This window comes from Heptranchias perlo, chromosome 5 (assembly GCF_035084215.1).
Source record: "Heptranchias perlo isolate sHepPer1 chromosome 5, sHepPer1.hap1, whole genome shotgun sequence".
NCBI classification, from domain to species: domain Eukaryota; kingdom Metazoa; phylum Chordata; class Chondrichthyes; order Hexanchiformes; family Hexanchidae; genus Heptranchias; species Heptranchias perlo.
The window spans coordinates 56,203,074-56,228,016 of record NC_090329.1 but is presented as its reverse complement, the minus strand read 5'-3'; the positions used below and the strand labels follow the sequence as shown (position 1 = coordinate 56,228,016).

Below are 24,943 nucleotides of genomic sequence, written 5' to 3'. Positions count from 1 at the left end.
GAGGCAGTGGCCTTGACTATGGGTAGGTGATTTATATGCTGGACAGGTTAAGGGCAATGAACTCAGAAGACAGACCAAGTTGAGTTGAGATGTAGGTTAAATCACTGATAATGAGGAATTGCTCAGTGCAGAGGCTGAGGAAGGAAAGGAGTGAGACTATCTTGGTGAGAAACTTGGAGTGGGGTTGGATGGGCGGTCGAGAACAAGGATTTTAATGATGAGGAGAGGTGGATGGAACAAAGCGAGGTACTCAAAGGAGAAGGTGCCAGAGGAGTGGGAGAGACCAAGGTGAGATTTGGTGATGAGGGCTACACCGGCCCTGCACCAATTTGGGTGGGGCAGGCAGTAGAACGTATAGCCAGATGCAGAGAAGTGATTGTTAATCCGCTGGCAGAATCAAAGGAGTCAGCAGTGGGAGGGGTGAGAGCGACGGGAAGGAGGTTGGCCAGATTAGACCCCAGTGGGTTTGCTAAGTGGGAAGGTCGGCAAAAGCGGAGGATTGGGCAGTTGGGGTTAAGGAGGCAGGGATGAGTACCTCGATGGGCCCTTGAGAGAATGCTAAATGAGGCACAGAGGGTAGCTGTGGGTTTATCCAAGAGAGATTCAAGACTGGGACGATGGCAGAAGCGTCGGAAGGCAGAGGAATATTGAAGAGTTGTGGGTCGAGATTTGGGTGGGCAACGTACTCGAGGGGTGAAATGAAAGGTGGCATGAATGGGTGACAGAAAGGGGAGGAACCAGGAGAGAAGGGTCCAAGATGGGTGAAGAGAAGAGAAGAGAAAAAAATAGGGGAGATAGAAGTTATGGGGGTCCGGCGCAGCGGTCAAAATGCGCACGCAAATGGACATATCAACGAACTAATGTCCAGGTTCAGAGCAGGTGTGGACGGTGAGTGATCCAGAGGTCCAGCGGAGGTGAGTAGAAGCCTCAGTGATTTGTAGAGCACACCTGCAGATCCAGTGTACCAGCGGAGGGATGAATGGAGCCAGCAAAAACAGATGGCAAACGGAAAGCAGAAAAGCAAAGCTCATTCGGCAGCAATGGAGCAGAATCCAGAGCAGGATGGGGACCAGCAGGAACAGATCAGAGCAGCTCAGCATAGAGTGAAACATTCCCAGCAGAGAAGCAGAAAACTGAGGATGCAGAAGCAGACCAGATATTAGAATAGAGACAGCCTAGCAGAGAATACAGTTTCCATAGAGAGCGGCGGTGATGGTGGAGGCCACTCAAAGGTCCAGAAACCAGCGGAAAATGGATTTCAGTCCAGGAGAAAGTGGATTTTTTTCCAGGATCCACACAGCCCCAAAATAAAGCTGAGGAACCAGCAATACATTGAAGTAAAGGAAGAGGTTCAGCAGGTGGGAGGTGGGCTATAGGCTCGAACAGGTCACCTTAAATCTTGAAGTGACTGAGTAGCGAGCAGAGTCTCCGCAGAGAAAACATTAAGACGAGTTTGATACAAATCGTTAGGGTACTTTATTTCACAGCAAGTGAACATACAGAACAATAGTTATAATTGGACACGCCTAGTTCAATCAGTATGACTTGTCTTTACGTAATAATATAAAATAATGACCACGCTATGCTTCCCCACACCAGTGATCATCTTGCTTGACTAAAACAAAATAACTTCTAACTGCCTTCATGCATTCTAACCTCCTGAGCATGGTGAAAATTTGCCCTCCGAGCCTTCTATTTTAAAAAAAACCTGACTGTCAGTGAGTGTTTCTGCCTCTCTTTTTATCTCCGTAGCTCTCTATTGGCTTCATCCTTGGCTGTTTCAACACCATTCATGGAGTACATGCATCCTTTTCTTCCTGCATGCAGTACTTCACTGCGTTGTTCGACCCGCTTACATATTACAAAGTCTAAGTTTCTTGTCATCATTCCACCTGATTTGTGCTTCTTTGTGCTGCATGTTACTTTTTTATGCTCTATACTGTGTATTTTAACCTCCCAGTTAACAACAACATCTTGCATTTATATAGCTACTTCAATGTAGTAAAACATCCCAAGGCGCTTCACAGGAGCGTTATCAAACAAAATTTGACACCGAGCCACATAAGGAGATATTAGGACAGGTGACTAAAAGCTTGGTCAAAGAGGTAGGTTTTAAGGAGCGTCTTAAAGGAGGAGAGAGAGGTAGAGAAGCAGAGAGGTTTAGGAAGGGAATTCCAGAGCTTAGGGCCGAGGCAGCTGAAGGCACAGCCACCAGTGGTAAAGTGATGAAAATCGGGGATTCACAAGAGGAGGAGGATTGGAGGAACTCAGAGATCTCGGAGGGTTGTAAGGCTGGAGGAGGTTACAGAGGTAGGGAGGGGCGAGGCCATGGAGGGATTTGAAAACAAATGAGAATTTTAAAATCGAGCTGTTGCCGGACCCGGAGCCGGTGTAGGTCAGGGAGCATGGGCTGATGGGCGAATGGGACGTGGTGCGAGTTAGGATACAGGCAGCAGAATTTGCATGAGCTCAAGTTTACGAAGGGTACACGATAGAAGGCCCAAGTTAAGCGAGGTCTCTTGTTTCAAGTACCTAGAGCTTTACCTTCAGCACTTGTATTTCCAATCCTGTAAGTCTGTTTTGTATGGTCTACCATTAGTATAAAACACTTGCCCTCATTTTTTTGTTCTTTATGCTCCTTGGCCCCGATATTTACGGGGAGCTGGGGAAGAAGTGGGGGCGCCTGGAAACCCGGAAATACCTGGAAGACGGAGGTCCTGCCGAATGGGTTAAAATTACCCACTTAATTCTTTTTTTCACACAACATATACTTGGAAATAAATGCTCTTCCTTAGGATCCAGGCATCCGTTCTTCATTTTATTCCCCCTCCCCTAATCCAGCTACAAACTATTAATAATCTATTCATACTCACCATTGACCAAGCTGCCTGCATGCATCAGCCCTACTCTTCAATACTGCTATCTGTTTCTTCACATCCTTCATTACCTAGCAACATTACCGCAAAACATCATTCAGAGTTCCAAGGCATTGACTCAAGTAAACATACAACACACATAGATCATGGGGCTCATTTCACACTCCGTTTCCTGTATCGCTAAGGCCTTAAATTGAAAAGTGGTCATAGTTCCAATGTTAGTTCTCTTACTGCTCCATTACTTAATGGATGGGGGAAAATACCTACAGTAATGGATGTGTGGGAAGTTACCAATAAAGGAAGGGTTCACTTCCTTAGCAGCCTTGGACTGGGGGTGACTGACATGGATTCTGCATATTTATGAACTGAATGACCTGCTTAATGCACTTGTGGCTGTTGTTTGAGTTATGTGGTCACCTTTCCTTGTGGAACTATATAAATTACATCCAATACATTAATAAACACTATCTTCTCTTGGGAAAATTATGCTGATGAGATAGGCCACGCAGAGATTTCATGGTGGCAGAAAGACTGTTGAAGAAGCTGGAGGTTTCAGACAGACCACAAACAGCTGGCACCTTTTTTTTAAAGAAACATTCTCTTTTTTTCAAGAAACATTGAATTGCTTTTGTATTAGATCATGCCAGTGAAAAGCTTAAAGATCAAGTGGTTAGTGTTTTTCCTATAGTGCATGGTTTAATCATGGTTTAATGCTTGGCTGCATCTGGGGCATGTGTATGTAACGTCCCCTGTAAGATGTTGCAAGATGTGCACTTCGTGGTTGAAATGGTTAGATCTGCATTACTTCACTCCAACCCTTCCATAGTGAGAAGAAAAAAAAAGCTGCTTAAATGAGCTCACTGGTGGATTATCCTCCAGCTGCAGATAATAGTCGGCCCAGCATGCTTTTATAAAAACAAATAAATTTTACAGCTCTACAAGGTAAAAAGTTCTCTGATCTAAATGTCTGCTTTAAGGGCTTTTCCACGTATTATGCCAGTGACAGACCTTACTTTGTTGCTACCTTAATGGTGCATCTCGTAACAGCCATCCCTTTTTTTTGTCAACTGGTGGGTGGATATGTGCAACATTCCCTTTAATTGTACCATGAACAGAACTCACTGAAAATGAGTGCCCTCCAGCACACCACTTAACCAGGAGTGTGAACAAATTGTAGCCAGAGCAAAGAATTGTAACAGTTGCTAACTTCTATTTAACGGTATAATTGGAGCACAATGCGCTGCATCGTTCATTGGTAGGGTGCAGATTTTTTTTTATTCGTTCACGGGATGTGGGCGTCGCTGGCGAGGCCAGCATTTATTGCCCATTCCTAATTGCCCTCGAGAAGGTGGTGGTGAGCCGCCTTCTTGAACCGCTGCGGTCCAGGTGGTGAAGGCTCTTCCACAGTGCTGCTAGGAAGGGAGTTCCAGGATTTTGACCCAGCGACGATGAAGGAACGGCGATATATTTCCAAGTTGGGATGATGTGTGACTTGGAGGGGAACATGCAGATGGTGTTGTTCCCATGTGCCTGCTGCTCTTGTCCTTCCACATGGTAGAGGTCGCAGGTTTACGAGGTACTGTCGAAGAAGCCTTGGCGAGTTGCTGCAGTACATCCTGTGGATGGTACACACTGCAGCCACGGTGCATCGGTGGTGAAGGGAGTGAATGTTTAGGGTGGTGGATGGGGTGCCAATCAAGTGGGCTGCTTTGTCCTGGATGTTGTCGAGCTTCTTGAGTGTTGTTGGAGCTGCACTCATCCAGGCAAGTGGAGAGTATTCCTTCACCCCCCTGACTTGTGCCTTGTAGATGGTGGAAAGGCTTTGGGGAGTCAGGAGGTGAGTCACTCGCCGCAGAATATCCAGCCTCTGACCTGCTCTTGTAGCTACAGTATTTATATGGCTGGTCCAGTTAAGTTTCTGGTCAATCGTGACCCCCAGGATGTTGATGGTGGGGGATTCAGTGAATATAATGCCGTTGAATGTCAAGGGGAGGTGGTTAGATTCACAGAAGTACCTGCCTCACAACCTGAATTTGTGGTCTTAGCTGTTCAGTGATGGGAAGGCATTCAGTAGAGGGTAGGTACTTGTGCGTAACCCTGGACCATTCATGAACTGTCTAGGATTAGCAAAGCCCTAGGCCATACTCTTTGGCCGTGGTTAGCGTGGGAAGTACAAGGAGGAGAAATTGTAGGGGGAAGAAATGCAGAACTGAAAGATTCCTGAAAGTGGAAAATACGGATGTAAAGATTATTTCAAAATAGATTCCAACTATCATATAATTTCATCCTTATAATTATCAAATTTGGGAAATTTTTTAACTGAGCCCTAAATATTGCCTAGGGAAAATAATTGAAAGTTAGGAATATTTGATAGTGCCATTAGATTGACAGTGTCATTTCTGCCCAGCTGGGGGAGCCTATGAGCACAGTAGGAAGAGCTGCCTCTCCTGCTGCATTTTCCTCACTCAGACAAATTGACCAGTTTTGGCAAATATACCTCCCACTGTAAATATTAATATGAATCCAAATCAAGACGAGTATCTAACTTGAATTTCCTAGTGAAGGTCCAATGTTACCCGATCCATTCCTTCTTCCCACCTCTTTCTTGAGCTCTTCCTCCTGGTTTTAGTTTGAGGTTGGATAGAAAAGGGATCTGTGGAGTGTGACACCTATGTTATGCCTCTGAAGGGTCAAGAGGTGTGGCTACAGTAGGGAGAGTTGGCCATGGTTCAGTTTTTCTTGAATGCCGCCTGACTGTCTTGCTATTTGAATGTCTAGAAATGCTCGGAATAAAACTTAAAAGCACCGATCTATAAGTTGAAGGCCTCAGCTCTTTACCACAACAGTCTGTACAAAAGAAACCTAGAAATGTGGAAACGATAATCTGTAAGTGCCATTATTCAAGAAACATAGTCGAGTTGATTTGGTTGATCGTGCGCTGCCATTTGGAGAAAATCCAACTGATGTTTGAATTTAATCGGATTCGAAAATGACCAAAGTTACTGAGTACTATACTCATTAGAAGTTATGGGCAATAGTGGAATAAATTAGAAATGTGTTTGATGGTAACATCTGTGGCTCTCAGTCACCGGAAGTTTCGTCAGTGGCCAGTTTGCTTTGTATTTGGCAACTTTACTTAACACAGGTGTGGACGCTGCATTAGCTAACTCCTACACACAAGTTGTATTCAAGTTAAACAAGACAAAGGAAGGTATATAAGCAGTAAAAGGGCAGAGTGTAATCATGCAATATATATTGTGGTGAAATATTATCAGTTCGAGTCGTTGCTGCTCAGTATCACAGCAAAGTATCTGGGAATCTTGAGATTTTATTCCTCCTAAAGAGATTATGACTGCATTGAAGAGTTATATGAGCTTTTTATTCAGGCTGAGACGTGTAAAAATGAGAGAGACTCATTGTGCTTGTTGCCAACAAAGTAACTACTCAGCTGTGTGGTTACTGGTTCTCTAAACAAGTCTAGACATAAATCTGACGTTCTTTAATTGTAACTACAGTAACAAAAATGGCAGTTACCACCACGTCTGGGTTTATTGCGTGTGAAATATTAGGACGAGTAACATGTAAAGTACCAGATTCTAAATGTAGATAAATGAGATCCCTCATATTTCAAACTTGGAGATCAGAGGTAAGTTTAAAAAAACTTAGATACTAATTTTGTGATTTTTATCTCTAATGTGTATCTTTCAATGAATATACAAGCAATTCTTGACGCATATTTGTGACACTTTTCCTATTGACTGCTCCTGTCTCAGTTATGTCTGAAGAGAAGTGGGTATCTCACTGAACTGCAGTACCAGTGTTTTTTTTGAGCCATTACCAGGGTCAGTAGAAGGTAAGTGCAATTGTGATAAAAGTAAAAACTTCCTATTGTTTTCATTGTTAAGTCTACATGTTTTTTGTTTCATTTTGCTTCCTACCTGATTTTATCATTTTATTAATGTTTGTTTACAGTGATTATGCTTGCTACTTACAAAGTTGAGGAGCTCTGTTTTGGCACAGCTTATTACAATCAATGGTTAGCAGTTGTGCAGCTGCCTATTGTAACTTTGGAGAGAAAGAAAAAAAAATACTGGAAACTGCCAAGAATTGCATATGTTAAGAAGAGGCATTAGATGTCAATTGTTTTATATGGCATATATTACCAGCTAATTTGGAGACTAATTAACTTCTGTGGCTTCCGATACTATCGAGTAAACCCATCAGGTGAACAAGTTCCACCTCATACTTGTGGTTCTCGCATGTTGTCTCCACGCCCTGTACTGATTTAAAAAAAAATCTCACATTTTAGGTTTTGTGTTCTAATACTACCGTGGTGAGTGGTTTGGGGGAACATCATTTTACGAGAAAACTAAGAACCCTTGGAGACTTTTGCATGCTCCTGCACTTTGATTCTGGAGTGGTGTTTTCTGATGTGATTTCTGTACATGACAGTGCCGGTTCCAAACACACAATAAAAGTTCAATCTACATCAATCTCTTTTAGAGAAGATTTATCTCTGTGGTTTGTAGGGTGCTTTGTTTATAGCGTGCCCTGTTAAGTAAGGTGGGTGTATCGCTGTGTTTGTAACAGCTGCAAGTAACATAGAATAATAATTGTCTAGAAAGCTTCTTGTGCCTCTCTAGATAAAACATAACTTTTCAGGATTGATTTTGACAGTTCTTGGTCATTTCTACTAGAATTAACATAAAACTCAGCAGTGTGATGGAATGGTACCAGCGAGAGACCTGACCAGAAGCCTTCAGATCACAGGGCTGCCCAGGGACAGAACGAGGACATATTGGGACAGTGAAATAGGTGGGGAAAGCAAAGAAAAATGGCAAGAAGTTTTGAGGGTATAGAAATAAAGAGTGAAACAATCAAGTTGAAAGACTAAGAATGAAGAAGTAAATGAAAGCTAGTGAAACAAAGAACGCAGGAAAACAGAAATGGAGAGGCTATTGGATAAATTGATGCTGCTGTTCTGCCACAGTATGGGAGCACCACCAACTGCATGCACTGATTCTACGTGCCTACGTTAACAACAGTCATTGCACTCCAGAAGCAATTCACTGTGGAGCATTTGGCAGCTTTTGACGGTGTGATACATTCAGGTGTTTTACATTAAGCTATTCACACTGCTCACTTGCACTGGTGTTTGGAGGGGCGTGCCAATAAAACTCTTTACACACATGGACAGTTTGGTCTCCTAAATTTAAGTAAAGTGTGAGCAGAATTGGACCAATTTCCATATGCCAAAGTTGCTGTCCTGAGGAAATTTGGATCAATGTATTTAGGACTGAGAGATACCTACAGCTATTGTGCTTCCATTTCACCTATTGACTTGGGGCTATATTTCCTAAGAAATATTTTTTGTTGTAGGCATCTGTTTGATATGATGTCAGTGGCTTATGGGCAGAAAGACAGCACTTGGGAAAAGGGAAGGCCGAACAGCACTCCCAAGCTCCGCCGAAGAAAAATTCTGCCAACCCCCCACCCCCCCCCATTGAGGACAAACTTGACATTTCCGCCTCCACCACCACTGAGGACCATCTAAATTCCCCCCTCCCCCAGCACTGAGCGCAAACTCGGCCTTCCCTTTTCCCCCACTAAGAAGAAATCCCCAACACCTGCTGAGCTGAAGCTTGCCCCACCTCCCCCCCCGCACTTAGAATAAGTCTGCAACAGTTGCTGCTCCCCCTTCCCTTGAGCAGTAACTTAACCCCTCTCAATGAGAAGCAAATTTCTCCACTGCCACACCCACTGAGAAACAAGTCCGTGCCCCTTACCCAGAAGCAACTCACCACCATCCCTACCCCGAGCTGAAAACCTACCTGCTGTAAAAAAAAATGCTTTTTCCCCCCTCCCCATGGAGATCTGGTTGGGCCGTGGCCCAGTGTAGCTCTCCTCGCCACTGAGAGGAAATTTGACCCATTCACCATTGTGCACTCTCCTCCACTTCCTCGCCTCCTCACCTCTCCTCCTTAACCCAATTCACCTCCCCTCTCCCATTCCCATTCCCATCCACCTTCCCTTCTTTCCCCCCTCCCTATCTCTCCCTCACCCCCGCTGTGAAGAAATGGGCACTGGCTCAGTGCCATGCATCCCTTCATTGTCCTTTGTTGCTCCTTCTCCGTCCCCTCCCCCACCTAAGTCTAGTTATGCCACCATCTGCTAACCACTTTGACCTAAATTCTGGACATGTGCAACTTCCCATGTGCAACATCAGGGGAGATCTACTAGTTTACTGAAAAGTCAAGCACAACAGAGATATATAGAATTGGGCAGCTGGGACAAAAATTAAAAGAACTGTTCTTAAAGTATTTTCTTCCTAAGTTCCTCCTCTCCGCCTACAAAAGAACAATAGTCCAACCATGTACAATTTATAAAGTAGCTCCTGCTGTTGGATGTGTATATACGTTAAGACCACCGATGTGTTGTACATTAAGACCACCGATGTGTTGTAGAACATATGTGCTAAGAAAGCAAAGTCGAGGCAGTGCTGAAAAAGCTCATAAAAATAAGTTAATCAAGTCCCATGAAGCAGTAGACTGAGATAATGGGGCAGAAATTGCTCAGAGCGGCAAAGTAATGGTTACTGCTGCCCGATCGTTTTAAATTAATGAACTTACAATTCCTCAAACAGAAAGCGGAGGAGAGCCCGTCGTGAGTTCAAGCAAAGCTAGGGCCCCTGGGAGAAGCGAGAGGATCACCCTCTCCCCTCGACCAATCAGCATTTTTGACAAACTGCGGAACTGTTTCTGCAGGCTTGGAACGTGAAATCCAGGAAGTGAAAGGTAGAACATTAAAATCATTGAAAAAGTTATAGACAGTGGGGAAAAAAGAGACGGTAAGAAATAATCGAATTAAGTAAAAGAGACCGAAGGGAAAAGTAAAAAAAAAGTTTTAGTTTAAAAAAAATGATTTTTTATGACCAAAAACTATTAAAATAAGGAGTAATGAGACTCCACATGTTTAAATGTTAATTTTTAGTTGCTTAACAGTCATTAAGACTTACCGCGATATTAAAACTTAGTTTAGACTTGGTATTTTTAAGCGTACCTGTTTTATGGCGATATTAGTTAATTTCCAACTGGGCAAATGAGCAAGTTGGCGCATTTTCAATGATTTCACTGATTGCAGCTGGCGATATACCTTTAATTCAAAGCTATCATATCGCCAGTGAACCAGCAGGAGCAAGTTCCGTATTTCCGCATTTCACTGCGCCTGTGCGAACGCCGGAACTTGCTCCTCCATTTCACCACCAATAACAGTGAGCGCTGCAGAGCTCACCATTCTTTCCCAAGCAATTTCTGCCCCAAGGAGTTTTGATCAGATATCCACCTATATTATTCATTCTGTGCTTTGTAGCTTCATTTTGCAAATTTACAGTGACATTTTCGTGGGCATTTCCAATTGGGTTTTATTACCCTAAAACCTCTAGTTAAACACCATTTGCTCCTTTTAGCCCTGCCACTGTTATGTTGTTGTCTCTCAAATATAAGTGGAGAGTTTAAGGTAGCTATTTGAATGGGAATGTGACTCATATACATTACTCACTAGTGTGGGCTGCTCATCAAATGTTGATTGCAAATTGCTGCTAATGTCAAAGCTGCCAACATTAACAAAATAACTGAGGATGTTACAGACTCCAGTGTCAGTAATTAATACTCTGGTATATTTTATGCTGGAATGAGGATAGTGAAATGATAGAGCACACAGCAAAACTGAATGCTTTAGTAAGTTTGGGGTCCTTCATTTCAGCATAAAATATACTGGGACATGCAGTATTTTTTTCATGTATCCAAAATTTAAAGCGTGTTCTTGGATTGAACTTGTCCATTGTAGCTTTTGATCATCGAAGAATGCAAGTGCTTACTGTGCATTGAAGTTATCTTTTTGGACTCATGAGTTTTTTGATTAACCGGACAGGAACAAATTAGAAACCACAGACTGCATTGGCCCACTTCCACTAGAGGGTACTGTTGTCGGATACTATATATTTTTTTAACAGTGCCATCTTTTGTAAACATCTGAGATCAGTTATGGAGTGGGATGAAGCAGGCTTGGCAAGTGACACGATATTTGAACTTGCTAAAGTCACTCATTTTGGTTTAAGAATGAGGTTTTTTGATATGCTGTATCTAAGTTCGAAAATTAAAAATAACTTATATTTAAATGTGTTTGTAATCGGTTTTGTAGATTTCACTCCTGATATGTCCCTGATCTCAACAGCTCTGCTTATTAGGAATGACAATCGGTCATTTTAGGATAAAAATCAACCCTGTTAATTAAAAATTAGACACACCTCCATTGCGCCACTCTCTGATCTACCAACTCTCTTGTCTGAGCACTGCAGCCTTTTGCCTTTACTGCACTGGTAAATCCGAGTGGTACTACTTTAATAAGGGACTTTCACTAGTACCATGGATTCTGCAATTGTTTCACCACCATAACATTCTTTTGCTTTCTTGAACTCTCCCTCCAAAGACACCAAAAGAAAACCACGATAATGGCACTTGCATTTGCAGGCAGATAGACTGTGAAGACAGGAACAGGAAAAACTGATAACAAAAAAAATTAGGGGAATAGAAATAAGGACGGGGAAGAGGAAAAGAAAAGAAAATGAGGAAAAAGAAAGAAAACAAGAGGGAAAGAAAAGGAAACAAAGAAGAGGATAGGAGAGAGAAAATGAGAGAAATGCATTGATGCGACACAGTATTTATACTGCAATGAAGGGTGCAAACAGAAGCCATATTTTCACTACCTGCTCGCATTGTTATAAAGTTGTGGAAGGAAAGGCTCTATGCAATATTCTAAAACACATGAAAGGACCACTTCCTTTGAAAGTAACTGACAGGACAGTCAGTTCTTTTCAATCATTTAAAATCTGAAATTAATTTCAAAAGTTTACCTTTTTTGTAGGACTTCTTACAGCTGATTTTGTACTCCAGCCAATGTCCATCCTTCTCAGTGCAAAATCATTTATTCCATGTGATAGATGCTTGGCTGAAAAAGGTGTCATGACTCAGTTGTAATGGTAACTGAAGAAAATCAGTGACTCGAGCAGCTGCATCAGTAGTAACGGGACAGCAAAATTACATTAAGGCACAGACAGGCAGTCTCTTAGAATCATAAATTTTATAGCATAGAAGAAGGCCATTCAGCCCATCATGCCCGTGCAGATCTTTCAAAGAACTATCCACTTGGTCCCATTACTCTGCACTTTCTCCATCCCCATTTAATTTTTTCTTTTTCAAATATTTGTGCACTTCTCCTTTCCTCTGTGCCATATGTCAGATGCAGCTTGTCACTTTTAACCATGTTTATGCTTTTGGTCAAGGTGACATCTTTGCACTTGGCTGACTCGTGGCTGAAAATCTCTCGCCTCGGACTAACTCACTCTTTATTGCTCTGGTGACTTTCGACAATTACAAGTGTCACTCCTCGTGTTTCCTTGGTATTAACATCTGTTTTTGTAGTAGTGATACTTATGACCTTCTGAAGGCCTGTCCTATTATAGCTCAATGTTTTAGTCCAGTTAGATGTAGAGAAGATTATGATGAATTTTAATTGATTCCCAGTGTGAAGAACGATGGTTACCATGTATGCTAGTATTGCAACACACAAATAGTTGTACATTTTTCTTCCAATGTTATAAACACATACACAAAGTCAAACTCACGGCTGTTGAAGGCTTATATCGTACAGCAATAAATGATTCTTCCACATTCAGAATGCACATGCAAAATTCAGAACATTTAAAGAGACAAAAAGATTTGGAAACCTGAATTTTTTTTTTGCATTTCTAGTTCTTCATATATGTTATATACAAAGAGAGTTAATAGTGTATGAATTAAAATGCCTGTGAACAACTTTAATGACTAATATGGCATAACTATTAATATAATTATCAGAGGTACATATTTGTAATATTGTAAATGAGATATTCACTTGCATTTTAATGGCGCTGATTTAAGTAATCGTCTCAAGGGACTAATTATAGATGAGTTCAAAACACCTGATGAAGGATGACACCAGGTGCATTATTGTTTTTATTAGTATACATTACACCAGGCTTCGTGTGAATCTATTTATTTATATAAGTCAACTGATCTTATTCTTTTATTTGCACCTTTGTCCTTTTAAAAAGAAATTATTATCCATATCATGTGTCAGACGGTAAAGAATTAGATATGTAAAAAACAGGTCTCAGTTTCATATAAGACATTATTGCTGCGTTTAGAAGACATCGTCAGTCATATAAATGAAAGGGAGAGAACTTGAAAGCAATTATGGAGCTGTTGGCTTTGAAGAACGTGGTCGTTAGTTTCATTATTTTGATGTATGCTGAAATCTGTGGGTGCCTTGTTCTGGCTTTTGGTACATTGCGATGTTCATTAGCTTGTGGCTCTAAACGTTGCGGTCAAGTCACTGCAAGCCCAGCACTGAGAGGCAGGAATCTCACACTTAGAGGTTTTGTTGGAGTCACTCTTGGTCTGTCTTCTTGCTGTACACTACAAGCCTTTCAACAGGTTGTGAGTTTGACTTTGTGTATGTGTTTATGACATTGGTTTATTTATTTTTGTGATGTTGCAGGAGGTGCGTGTATATCTGTTAGAAATATGGTATGCTCAGAAGTGAATTTAACATGTAGAGCCTTGTATGAATTTGCATTAGGTGCTGACAACTTTGATAGTCTTTGTATGAAATATACCAATTTTAAAGTTCTTTTACACTATTAGGAGCAAAGTACCCTAATGACAATTCTTGCTGAGCAGCTGATAACTTTGGCAGTAATTTGTATTGCTTTATGAAATTCTAGCCAGGAGACTGCATTCAGCTAAAAGTAGGTTTGTGCTTCAGTGAAATGGACCACACAGCTTCCTTTCCGACATAAGTTGGTTATATATTTCAAATATATGGCATGTATTTTAATTATGTTTGAATATTGGTCAGACGAGCAGCATAGCAAGATGTATACGTACATAAATGCCTGTGATCTGCAGCCAGGACCAACAATAAAAAGAACACCAGCGAATTGAACATAGTGATTTCCTTGTCTATCACGGGAAAGGGTCAGTTAACTCTGCTTTCCGATAGAAGCTTTTGGCTTTCCCTTTGAGAGTAGAGAGGAAAGAGAGGTGTTCCAAACACCATGATCAGTTGGGATGAATAGTTTAATGCAGAAAAAAGGTAACACATTGTGAGTTCAGGTGGTAATATAATTAAATAAATAACTATAAAAATAAATAACTTTTCTTTAAAAGTAGTCTAAATTTTTTTTTAAAAATATTGATTATGCTAATTTTGTATAAGAAATTTATATTGTCATTTTGTGTTCCCAACTTATAGCATGTTTTTTTTGGGGGGTGGGTGGCTCCGAATGAGTCGAAAATATCCTGCCCCGTTGTAATGGAGCCTCGTTCTATAAATGATATCATACATGGATGGAGGAGGGAAGGAGACCCAAAATGGCAGGTCATTGTTAGCAAAGCATTCAGTTTTACTTTATAAATAGTGACACATATATTTAACCAGACAGATTTTTCCACCATTGAGTAGCACATTTCTTATGTTCTCTAGTTATTGTTTAGGTCTCGTTGACTATGTATCAATATGAACGAAAGAGGTCTAGAAATAATACTTAGGCTCCCTGGCGAGGGCCACATTAGACAGTGTAAGTTAATTTAGAGACTTATGAACCTAGAGCTCATCATATGGAAGATGGTAGCTGTTATCTGAGCAGAAACATTCTTTCTTTATGTAAGGAATCTTACAACACCAGGTTATAGTCCAACGAATAAAACTGTTGGGCTATAACCTGGTGTTGTAAGATTCCTTACATTTGTCCACCCCAGTCCATCACCGGCATCTCCACATCATTCTTTAAGGAAAGCTGAGCATCTCGCATCAAGATGCTGCCTTAGGCAGTTTCCGGGTTCGATCTCTCAAAGTAGATTGTTTTGTACTGTAGTACTTAATTCCTTCCTGCTTCTCATGCACTGAAGATGGAGCAAGGATATTGATTTTTCCAGTGCAGAAATTTGAAATTGAAGGAGATAACTAAATCTTTTCCAGACTGCAACACTTGGGCCTCATGTAGCCCTGAGCTCCCTCTCCATCTCCAGGCAACTCGGGCATATTTGCGTGAATATTTACTCGCTGGTTTGTCCTATTTAAATTTTGTACATCCAGACATATGGAAAGGCTGTTCTGCATGTTGTTGTCACTTGAGTGGATAATTCCTGAACTAGAACATTATGATTCGATCATAGCGGCAACTTGAGATATCTGCAAATTAATGGGAACATAGATTTAAACTTTATATGTGGCCTCCAATACTCCATGGTATGCACATATGTCCATGAAAACTAAAAGCTTGGATACTCCTGCTATACAATATACCATCCTCCTCCCGTCTTGTACCTTGTGGCTCAGAAAACCAAGAACCACCTTTGGATAAAGGGGGAAAAATTAACCTTGGGGTAAAAGCCAGTAAAAGTTTCAGAAGTGTTTCACCATTCAACTTACAGATGCGAGGGAAGAAATTTGTAGGAGATGGCGCAAACTTTCTAATGTCCTGTTCTGTGTTTAGGATCTGATCTGTGCTGTATGTCAGAGAATGAGGATAACTATAGCCTTGGATAATCTACTTTTATTCATGCCAGGATGAAAGCTTCATAGAGAGGAGCACTCTCACGGTGAACTATTTCACCTTTTTACCACCAATCTTGTTTGGATATTGATAGCTTTGGATGGCAGCCAATTTTAGATTAGCGATCTTTTGTCCCTCGTCAGTGCCTGTGCACCGTGATACCTTCAGATATTTTCACGCAATCGCAGGACTCCTCTAGAGGAGCGGACCAAATGAATGAGAATTGCTGCTGTCAGTTTCAACTCCACCGCAAAATCCAAAGTGCAAGTGAACTTAAATCTGTAAACTCCCTGCTGTGTAAATAAAATTAATGAAAGCTTTAATATTTTATTGAACCAATATTGACAAAACACTCTTTGGTGCTCCACTGTGAGAAGTTATTTCCACAACAGGAAAGTAATCATTATGTTAGTGATGTAATATTTCAGCTTTGTTAATATTGCAACATGGATTGAAATGTTTAATACATCACTTTTGTGGCTGATTTGTGATTTGCAACACTGATTTCCATTGAACAGTCCATAGCAACCTGTTCCTTTCCAGTTCACCAGCTGTTTGCTTCTGGCATTAGCCTAAAAAAAGAATGATTTAATGACCTTTTTTCATATCTTATTTTGAAGATGCACAATTTATTGCTGTTGACTCAGTGCTGAATGGCTGTGAACCAACAGGATGACTCGAAGTGGAAGCCTCCACTCTGAGACCATAAGGTGTATACCCTTCCAAATAAGGCTAGAAATTTAGTTCACCAAGGCTTAAAAGGAGGGGGATTATTTCTTACATGAATCATTGTGGTGAATGGTATTGTATGTCACTTGGGGAGCCCACTCACCTGCTCCTGATCTGGTCACACCTATCTCTCTATTCTGGACCCTCCAGGACCATTTGTCCACAACAGATGTATCATTAGAATACTGACATTTTTAAAGTTTCTCTCTCTCTCTTAAAAAGCAAACACACACAATATAACTTTTACCTCAGTAGACCTTTTGAAATTGGTCCTCTTGTTTTTCAAAATTATTTGAAGAAAAACTACTCGGAATCTTTCCTTTAGCTTCTAGCACATTTTGCCATCAGTATAGCTGACTGAACAGTACTGGTGTGTCCTGAGAAACTAGACACACTGCACGTGCTCAGATGGCACAATCCACATTTCACCTCACGATCATCGATCTGTGCATAAATATTAAGTTGAGCCAAGGCTTTTGGGGGCGTCTGAGGCCGAAAGTGAAAACTCCAGTGAAGGCATTACAAGACAATTTGATGGATAATTTTAACCATTTTGTTGTGAAACATGTAATACTTGAATTTTTTTACTTTGTTCAGACCCTTATTTTGGACAGTAGAAATTCAGTTACTGAGAAGAAAAATGGCAGGTGCAAAATATTTCAGAAAGCATTTTGACAGGATTTAGAGTCATAGAGTCATAGAGTTATACAGCACGGATAGAGGCCCTTCGGCCCATCGTGTCCGCGCCGGCCATCAGCCCTGTCTACTCTAATCCCATATTCCAGCATTTGGTCCGTAGCCTTGTATGCTATGGCATTTCAAGTGCTCATCCAAATGCTTCTTGAATGTTGTGAGGGTTCCTGCCTCCACAACCCTTTCAGACAGTGAGTTCCAGACTCCAACCACCCTCTGGGTGAAAAAGTTCTTTCTCAAATCCCCTCTAAACCTCCCGCCTTTTACCTTGAATCTATGTCCCCTTGTTATAGAACCCTCAACGAAGGGAAAAAGCTCCTTCGTATCCATCCTATCTGTGCCCCTCATAATTTTGTACACCTCAATCATGTCCCCCCTCAGCCTCCTCTGCTCCAAGGAAAACAAATCCAATCTTCCCAGTCTCTCTTCATAGCTGAAGCGCTCCAGCCCTGGTAACATCCTGGTGAATCTCCTCTGCACCCTCTCCAAAGCGATCACATCCTTCCTGTAGTGCGGCGACCAGAACTGCACACAGTACTCCAGCTGTGGCCTAACCAGTGTTTTATACAGCTCCATCATAACCTCCTTGCTCTTATATTCTATGCCTCGGCTAATAAAGGCAAGTATCCCATATGCCTTCTTTACCACCTTATCTACCTGTTCCGCCGCCTTCAGGGATCTGTGAACTTGCACACCAAGATCCCTCTGACCCTCTGTCTTGCCTTTAGCAAAATGTGTAAGCAGGGATGGATATACTCACTACAAAATACCAGCTATTTTGTGTCACACAGCGTGACACTTTTATCAATTGAAAACCAAAGCGCCACCTACAGGAATAATAGAACTGCAGGTACTTATGATGCGTTTTCAGTGAAGCACGCACCCATCTACTGAATTTAATAAATAAAATGTATATATTATAATGGTAAGCAGCAGGAAAAAAATCAGCATTCTGTGGTCCTTAGAGAAATCTGACTGCTTTTTACTACTGAAGAACCCCTCATAAAAATAAATGCAAGATTGACAACTTAGGAATCCTATAGCTTTTGATGTAGAAAACCCCCTGCTGACAAAGAAAATGTTAATTTGTTAAATCAACAACATTTTTTATATTTTGCCATGTTTGAAAATGGCATTGCCATTAGGTAGCAAAAATTGGAAAAGAAGCTTATTCATTTCAGAGGTTCCTCAGTGACACAGGTGATGAATATTCAGGTCTTGTAGAAAGCATATAGAAGAAGAAATAATCCTGTATCCTTAGACATTTATTTTAGTGGCATGAATTTATACAATAATTAGATTGGAAGATGCATTTATGTTGTATGTACTAAGTGTACATCACGTACAATGGCAGTCACAATCAAATCATATCTCTCCACTTTGTAATAAACAGAGTAACTCCTATGTTAGGGAGCGTCACCATCAGTGCTGCTTTTAACATCAAGCGATTACAAAGAATACGATTGTCCTTTTTTGATCGTTTCTGTTGATTTAAGATACACGAGTTTTTGTTTAACTGCTGAGTACTGATGACATCATTTCTAATAGTTGATACCATAAACCTCTGATGGAAAGTAGATGAATAAAATAAAATAATGCTCACTCCCAAACTGCAAGGTATTTGGTCAGGTTGAAGGTGGTAGTGTGGTTTAATTACATGTAGATAATGACATTAGTCCATGAACTATTTCTGTATTTCATAGTGGTGACAACACAAAATGAGAACAGATAGCAGTAGCTTCCTGATGAACTCGTCCAAAATATAATATTTCTATCTATCTTTTAGTATTTTAATTGCTGATCTAACATATATTCTAAATTGAACACAACAGAATGCTGTAGGATATGATCTATACCTCACTTAAAGTGCTCAATTGCAACTTAGTTGCTTGTGAATTATCAGGCTTCTACCATGTATATTGATGACGCACAGCTCTACCTCCACCACCTCCATCTTATCAGAGTGCCTGTCCAACATGAAATATTGGATGAGCTACAATTTTCCCCCAATTTAACATCAAGCAGACTGAAGGAATTGCTTTCAGCCCCCACCATAAATCCTACTTCCATGCCACTGATTTTAACTCCCGCAGCCACCTGCTCAGACTGAACCAGATTGTCTGAATCCTTGCCATCTTGGTTGACTCTGAGCTATGCTTAAAACCCTACATCCTAACCATGACCATAACTGTCAGCAAGTGTGCAACATTCCCTCCCTCTGCCTTTAGCTCAGCCCTTCTACCACTGAAACTTTTATCCATGATTTTGTCACCTCTGGACTTAAATATTTCAATATCCTCCTTTCTAGCCTCCAATTTTCCTCCTCCGCAAAGTTCTCCAAAAAGCAGACGCCTGTATCCTGACCCGCACTAAAACCTCGGTGCCCATCACCCTTGTCCTTATTGACCCACATTGGCTTTATGTTCTCCAATGCATTAAATTTAAACTTTTTTCTTCTTCCGATTCCTCCACAGTCTCGCCTCACCCCAGCTCTGCAACCTTCTCCAGCCTTTCAACTATGCTTTCAGTCACCCAACTCCTCCTGATATCCCCCTCCATTGCTCGGTCTCCATTGCACTGTTTGTATCCATATATGAATTCCTTGGGATTATTTTTACATTAAAGGTGCTATATAAATGCAACTTGTTGGATAGACATGGTACCTCATGGCTCCTTATCATATAGCCTCTAATAGGGTAAATTTACAAGCTTGCACTTCCAGTGCGATGCCTTGACTTTCATTTTTAGTGGGTGTAAAATTGTCAGCTAGAAAGGCCCGAATTCCTGATATGTTCTTCTGGTGGGTGAGGCTCTGTGCCAGGAGTGTAAACTCATAAAGTGATCCCTTAGATATTTTTAGATATTATTTAAGTTTTCCTACTCCAGTCACAATTGCTTCAATCTGAGACATTAAATCATTGTTGCTTCCATAAGAAAGAATGAAAACTGTCCAAGAAGTACCCCCAAGGGGCAAGAGCTCTACTTGCCAAAAAAAACTGCCATGGATGACAAAAGAGGTAAGGGACAATATAAAACCAAAGAAAAAGCATACAAAATGCAAAAAATAGCACAGATTCTGGCGACTGGTAGAGATACAAAGAACAGCAAAGGGTGACAAAACAGATAGTAAGAGCTACAAAAAGGGAGTATGGAAAGAAACTTGCAAGGGATATCAAAATCAACACAAACATTTTTTAGAAATATATCAGGAAAAAGAGGGTGGTGAAGAGCAATGTGGGCCCCTTAAAAACTGATAATGGTGATACTGTAAATGAAAATAAGGAAATGGCAGACATGTTAAATAATTACTTAGCACCATTATTTACAGCAGAGGAACAGACACCCTGACACAGACACATGCTGGATACCCCAAGGAAACGAATTATGAATTAGGGACGGGGACTCAACATAATTAAAGTAAGCAAATTAACAGTAATGAAGAAAATCATGGCACTTTGTTTTTATTCGTTCATGGGATGTGGGCGTCGCTGGCAAGGCCAGCATTTATTGTCCAACCCTAATTGCCCTTGAGAAGGTGGTGGTGAGCCACCTTCTTGAACCGCTGCAGTCCGTGTGGTGAAGGTTCTCCCACAGTGCTGTTGGGTCAAAATCCTGGAACTCCCTCCCTACGATGAAGGAACGGCGATCTATTTCCAAGTCGGGATGGTGTGTGACTTGGAGGGGAACGTGCAGGTGGTGTTGTTCTCATGTGCCTGCTGCCCTTGTCCTTCTAGGTGGTAGAGACCACGGGTTTGGGAGGTGCTGTCGAAAAAGCCTTGGCAAGTTGCTGCAGTGCATCCTGTGGATGGTACACACTGCAACCACGGTGCGCCAGTGGTGAAGGGAGTGAATGTTTAGGGTGGTGGATGGGGTGCTAATCAAGAAGGTTGCTTTGTCCTGGATGGTGTCGAACTTCTTGAGTGTCGTTGGAGCTGCACTCATCCAGGCAAGTTGAGAGTATTCCATCACACTCCTGACTTGTGCCTTGTAGATGGTGGAAAGGCTTTGGGGAGTCAGGAGGTGAGTCACTCGCCGCAGAATACCCAGCCTCTGACCTGCTTTGTAACTGCTGTGTCTATGTGGCTGGTCCAGTTAAATTTCTGGTCAATGGTGACCCCCAGGATGTTGATGGTGGGGGACTCGGCCACGGTAATGCCGTTGAATGTCAAGGGGAGGTGGTTAGACTCTCTAGTTGGAGATGGTCATTGCCTGGCACTTGTCTGGCGCGAATGTTGCTTGCCACTTATCAGCCCAAGCCTGGATGTTGTCCAGGTCTTGCTGCATGCGAACACGGACTGCTTCATTCACTGAGGGGTTGCGAATGGAACTGAACACTGTGCAATCATCAGCGAACATCCCCATTTCTGACCTTATGATGGAGAGGTCATTGATGGCTGAAGATGGTTGGGCCTAGGACACTGCCCTGAGGAACTCCTGCAGCAATGTCCTGGGGCTGAGATGATTGGCTTCCAGCAACCACTACCATCTTCCTTTGCGGTAGGTATGACTCCAGCCACTGGAGAACTTTCCCCCTGATTCCCATTGTTTCAATTTTACTCGGGCTCCTTGGTGCCACACTCGGTCAAATGCTGCCTTGATGTCAAGGGCAGTCACTCTCACCTCACCTCTGGAATTCAGCTCTTTTGTCCACGTTTGGACCAAGGCTGTAATGAGGTCTGGAGCCGAGTGGTCCTGGCGGAACCCAAAATGAGCATCATTGAGCAGGTTATTGGTGAGTAAGTGCCGCTTGATAGCTGTCCTGCTTTTTGTGGACAGGACAAACCTGGGCAATTTTCTATTTTGTCGGGTGGATGCCAGTGTTGTAGCTGTACTGTAATAGCTTGGCTAGAAGCGCGGCTAGTCCTGGAGCACAAGTCTTCAGCACTACAGCCGGGATGTTGATCGGGGCCCCTAGCCTTTGTTGTATCCAGTGCACTCAGCCGTTTCTTGATATCACGTGGAGTGAATCGAATTGGCTGAAGACTGGCTTCTGTGATGGTGGGGAAATCGGGAGGAGGTTGAGATGGATCATCCACTCAGCACTTCTGGCTGAAGATGGTTGCAAACGCTTCAGCCTTGTTTTTTGCACTCACTTGCTGGGCTCTGCCATCATTGAGGATGAGGATGTTCATGGAGCCTCCTCCTCCCATTAGTTGTTTAATTGTCCACCACCATTCACGATTGGATGTGCCAGGACCGCAGAGCTTTGATCTGATCCGTTGGTTGTGGAATCGCTTAGCTCTGCCTATAGCATGTTGCTTCCGCTGTTTAGCATGCATGTAATCCTGTGTTGTAGCTTCACCAGGTTGGCACCTCATTTTAAGGTACGCCTGGTGCTGCTCCTGGAATGCTCTTCTACTCCTCATTGAACCAGGGTTGATCCCCTGGCTTGTTGGTAATGGTGGAGTGAGGAATGTGCCAGGCTATGAGGTTACAGATTGTGTTGGAATACAATTCTGCTCCTGCCTTACAGCACCTCATGGATGCCCAGTTTTGAACTGCTAGATCTGTTCTGAATCCATCCCATCTAGTACGGTGGTAGTGTCATACAACAAGACAAGACTTTGTCTCCACAAGGACTGTGTGGTGGTCACTCCTACCAATACTGTCATGGACCGATGCATCTGCAGCAGGTAGATTGGTGAGGACGAGATCAAATAGGTTTTTCCCTCGTGTTGGTTCACTCACCACCTGCCGCAGGCCCAGTCTGGCAGCTATGTCCTTCAGGACTCGGCCAGCTCAGAAAGTAGTGGTGCTACCGAGCCACTCTTGAAGATGGACATTGAAGTCCCCCATGCAGAGTACATTCTGTGCCCTTGCTACTCTCAGTGCTTCCTCCAAGTGACACTCAACATGGAGGAGGACTGATTCATCAGCTGAGGGAGGGTGGTAGGTGGTAATCATCAGGAGGTTTCCTTGCCCATGTTTGACCTGATGCCATGAGATTTCATGGTGTCTGGAGTCAATGTTGAGGACGCCCAGGGCCACTCCCTCCTGACTGTATACCACTGTACTGCCACCTCTGGTGGGACAGAACATACCCAGGGATGGTGGTAGAAGAGTCTGGGATGTTGGCTGAAAGGTATGATTCTGTGAGTAAGGCTATGTCAGGCTGTTGCTTGACGAGTCTGCGTCTCCCAATTTTGGCACAAGTCCCCAGATGTTAGTGAGGAGGGTTTTGCAGGGTCGGACTGGGCTTGGTTTGCCTTTGTCGTGTCTGGTGCCCAGTTGTCCGTCCGGTTTTTTTCTTATTGTGACTTTCTGTAGCGAGATTGCACAACTGAGTGTCTTGCTAAGCCATTTCAGAGGGCAATTAAGAATCAACCCTCTGGAGTCACATATAGGCCAGACCGGGTAAGGACGGCAGATTTCCTTCCCAAAAGGACATGAGTGAACCAGATGGGTTTTTACGAAAATCCGGTAGTTTCATGGCCACCATTGCTGATACTAGTTTTTTTTTATTCTAGATTTTATTTAATTAATCTTAAATTCCCCAGCTGCTGTGGTGGGATTTGAACTCATGACTCCAGGTTATTAGTCTAGGTCGACTGGATTATTAGTCCAACAATATAACCACTATGCTACCATCACTAAAGAGTGATCAATCCCCAGGACCAGATGGTTTCCATCCCAGGGTTTTAAAGGAAGTAGGTGAGAACACTGCAAATGCCCGAACTGTAATCTTCCAAAGTTCTCTCAATTCAGGAGCCGTTCCTTTAGATTGGAAAATTGCACATGTCACTGTGCTGTTTAAGAAAGGTGAGAGAGGGAAACCAGGGAATTATAGACCAGTTAGTCAAACATCTGTTGTTGGGAAATTACGAGAGTCTATAATTAAGGACAGACTGACTGAACACCTTGGACATTTTCAGCTGATCAGAGAGAGCCAGCATGGATTTGTAAAGGCTGCCATGCCTGGCGAACCTGATTGAATTTTTTAAAGAGATGTTTAAAGTAGTGGACAGGGAAATGTGTATGGATGTTGTTTATATAGACTTCCAAAAGGCATTCGATAAAGTCCCTCATAAGAGACTGTTAGCTAAAATTGAAGCTCATGGAATTGAGGGCAAATTATTGACCTGGTTAAAAAATTGACCGAGCGGCAGGAAACTGACAGTAGGTACTCAAATTGGCAGGATGTGACTAGTGGCGTCCCACAGGGATCTGTGTTGGGGCCTCAACTATTCACTATTATTAACAACTTAGATGATGGGATCGAGAGCCACATATCCAAGTTTGCTGATGATACAAAGATAGGCAGCATTGTAAGCAGTGTAGATGGAAGCATAAAATTACAGAGATATTAATAGATTAAGTGGGCAAAACTGAGGCAAATGGATTTCAATGTAGGCAAGTGTGAGGTCATCCACTTAGGACCTAAAAATGAAAGATTCGAGTACTTTCTAAGTGGAGGTCCAAAGAGACTTAGGGGTCCATGTACGTAAATCATGAAAATGTCACTGACAGATACAGAAAATAATCAAAAAGGCTAATGGAATGCTGGTCTTTATATCTAGAGGACGAGAATACACGGGAGTAGAAGTTATGCTACAGCTATACAAAGCCCTGGTTAGACCACACCTGGAGTACTGTGTTCAGTTCTGGGCACCGCATCTTAGGAAGGATATATTGGCCTTGGGTGGAGTGCAGTGTAGATTTCCTCGAATGATACCTGGACTCGAAAGGTGAGATTACACAAACTAGGGTTGTATTCCCTGGAATTTAGACGATCAAGAGGTGATTTGATCAAAGTTTTCTAGATATTAAGGGGTACTGATAGTGTAGGTAGAGAGAAATTATTTCCACTGGTAGGGGAGTCTAGGACTAGGGGACATAGCCTAAAAATTAGAGCCAGGACTTGCAGGAGTAAAGTTAGGAAACACTTCTAGACGCAAAGGGTGGTAGAAGTTTGGAACTCTCTTCCGCAAACAGCAGTTGATGCTCACTCAATTATTAATTTTAAATCTGAGATTGATCGATTTTTGTTAAC

At 42.2% G+C, this 24,943-nt stretch overlaps 1 protein-coding gene across 4 annotated transcripts in view; it reads left to right on the top strand.

Annotated features, from left to right (window-relative positions):
• asxl2 (ASXL transcriptional regulator 2) overlaps positions 1–24,943 on the top strand; it is a 211,020-nt gene that overhangs the window by 90,383 nt on the left and 95,694 nt on the right. Inside the window, exon 1 of one of the 4 annotated variants that reach the window (XM_067984420.1) lies at positions 6,653–6,729. The exons of the other annotated variants lie outside the window; for them this stretch is intronic. The gene's annotated coding sequence lies outside the window, so the exon portion shown is untranslated. Of the gene's footprint in view, positions 1–6,652; positions 6,730–24,943 lie in introns of those variants that run through there. 4 annotated transcript variants of the gene reach the window in all.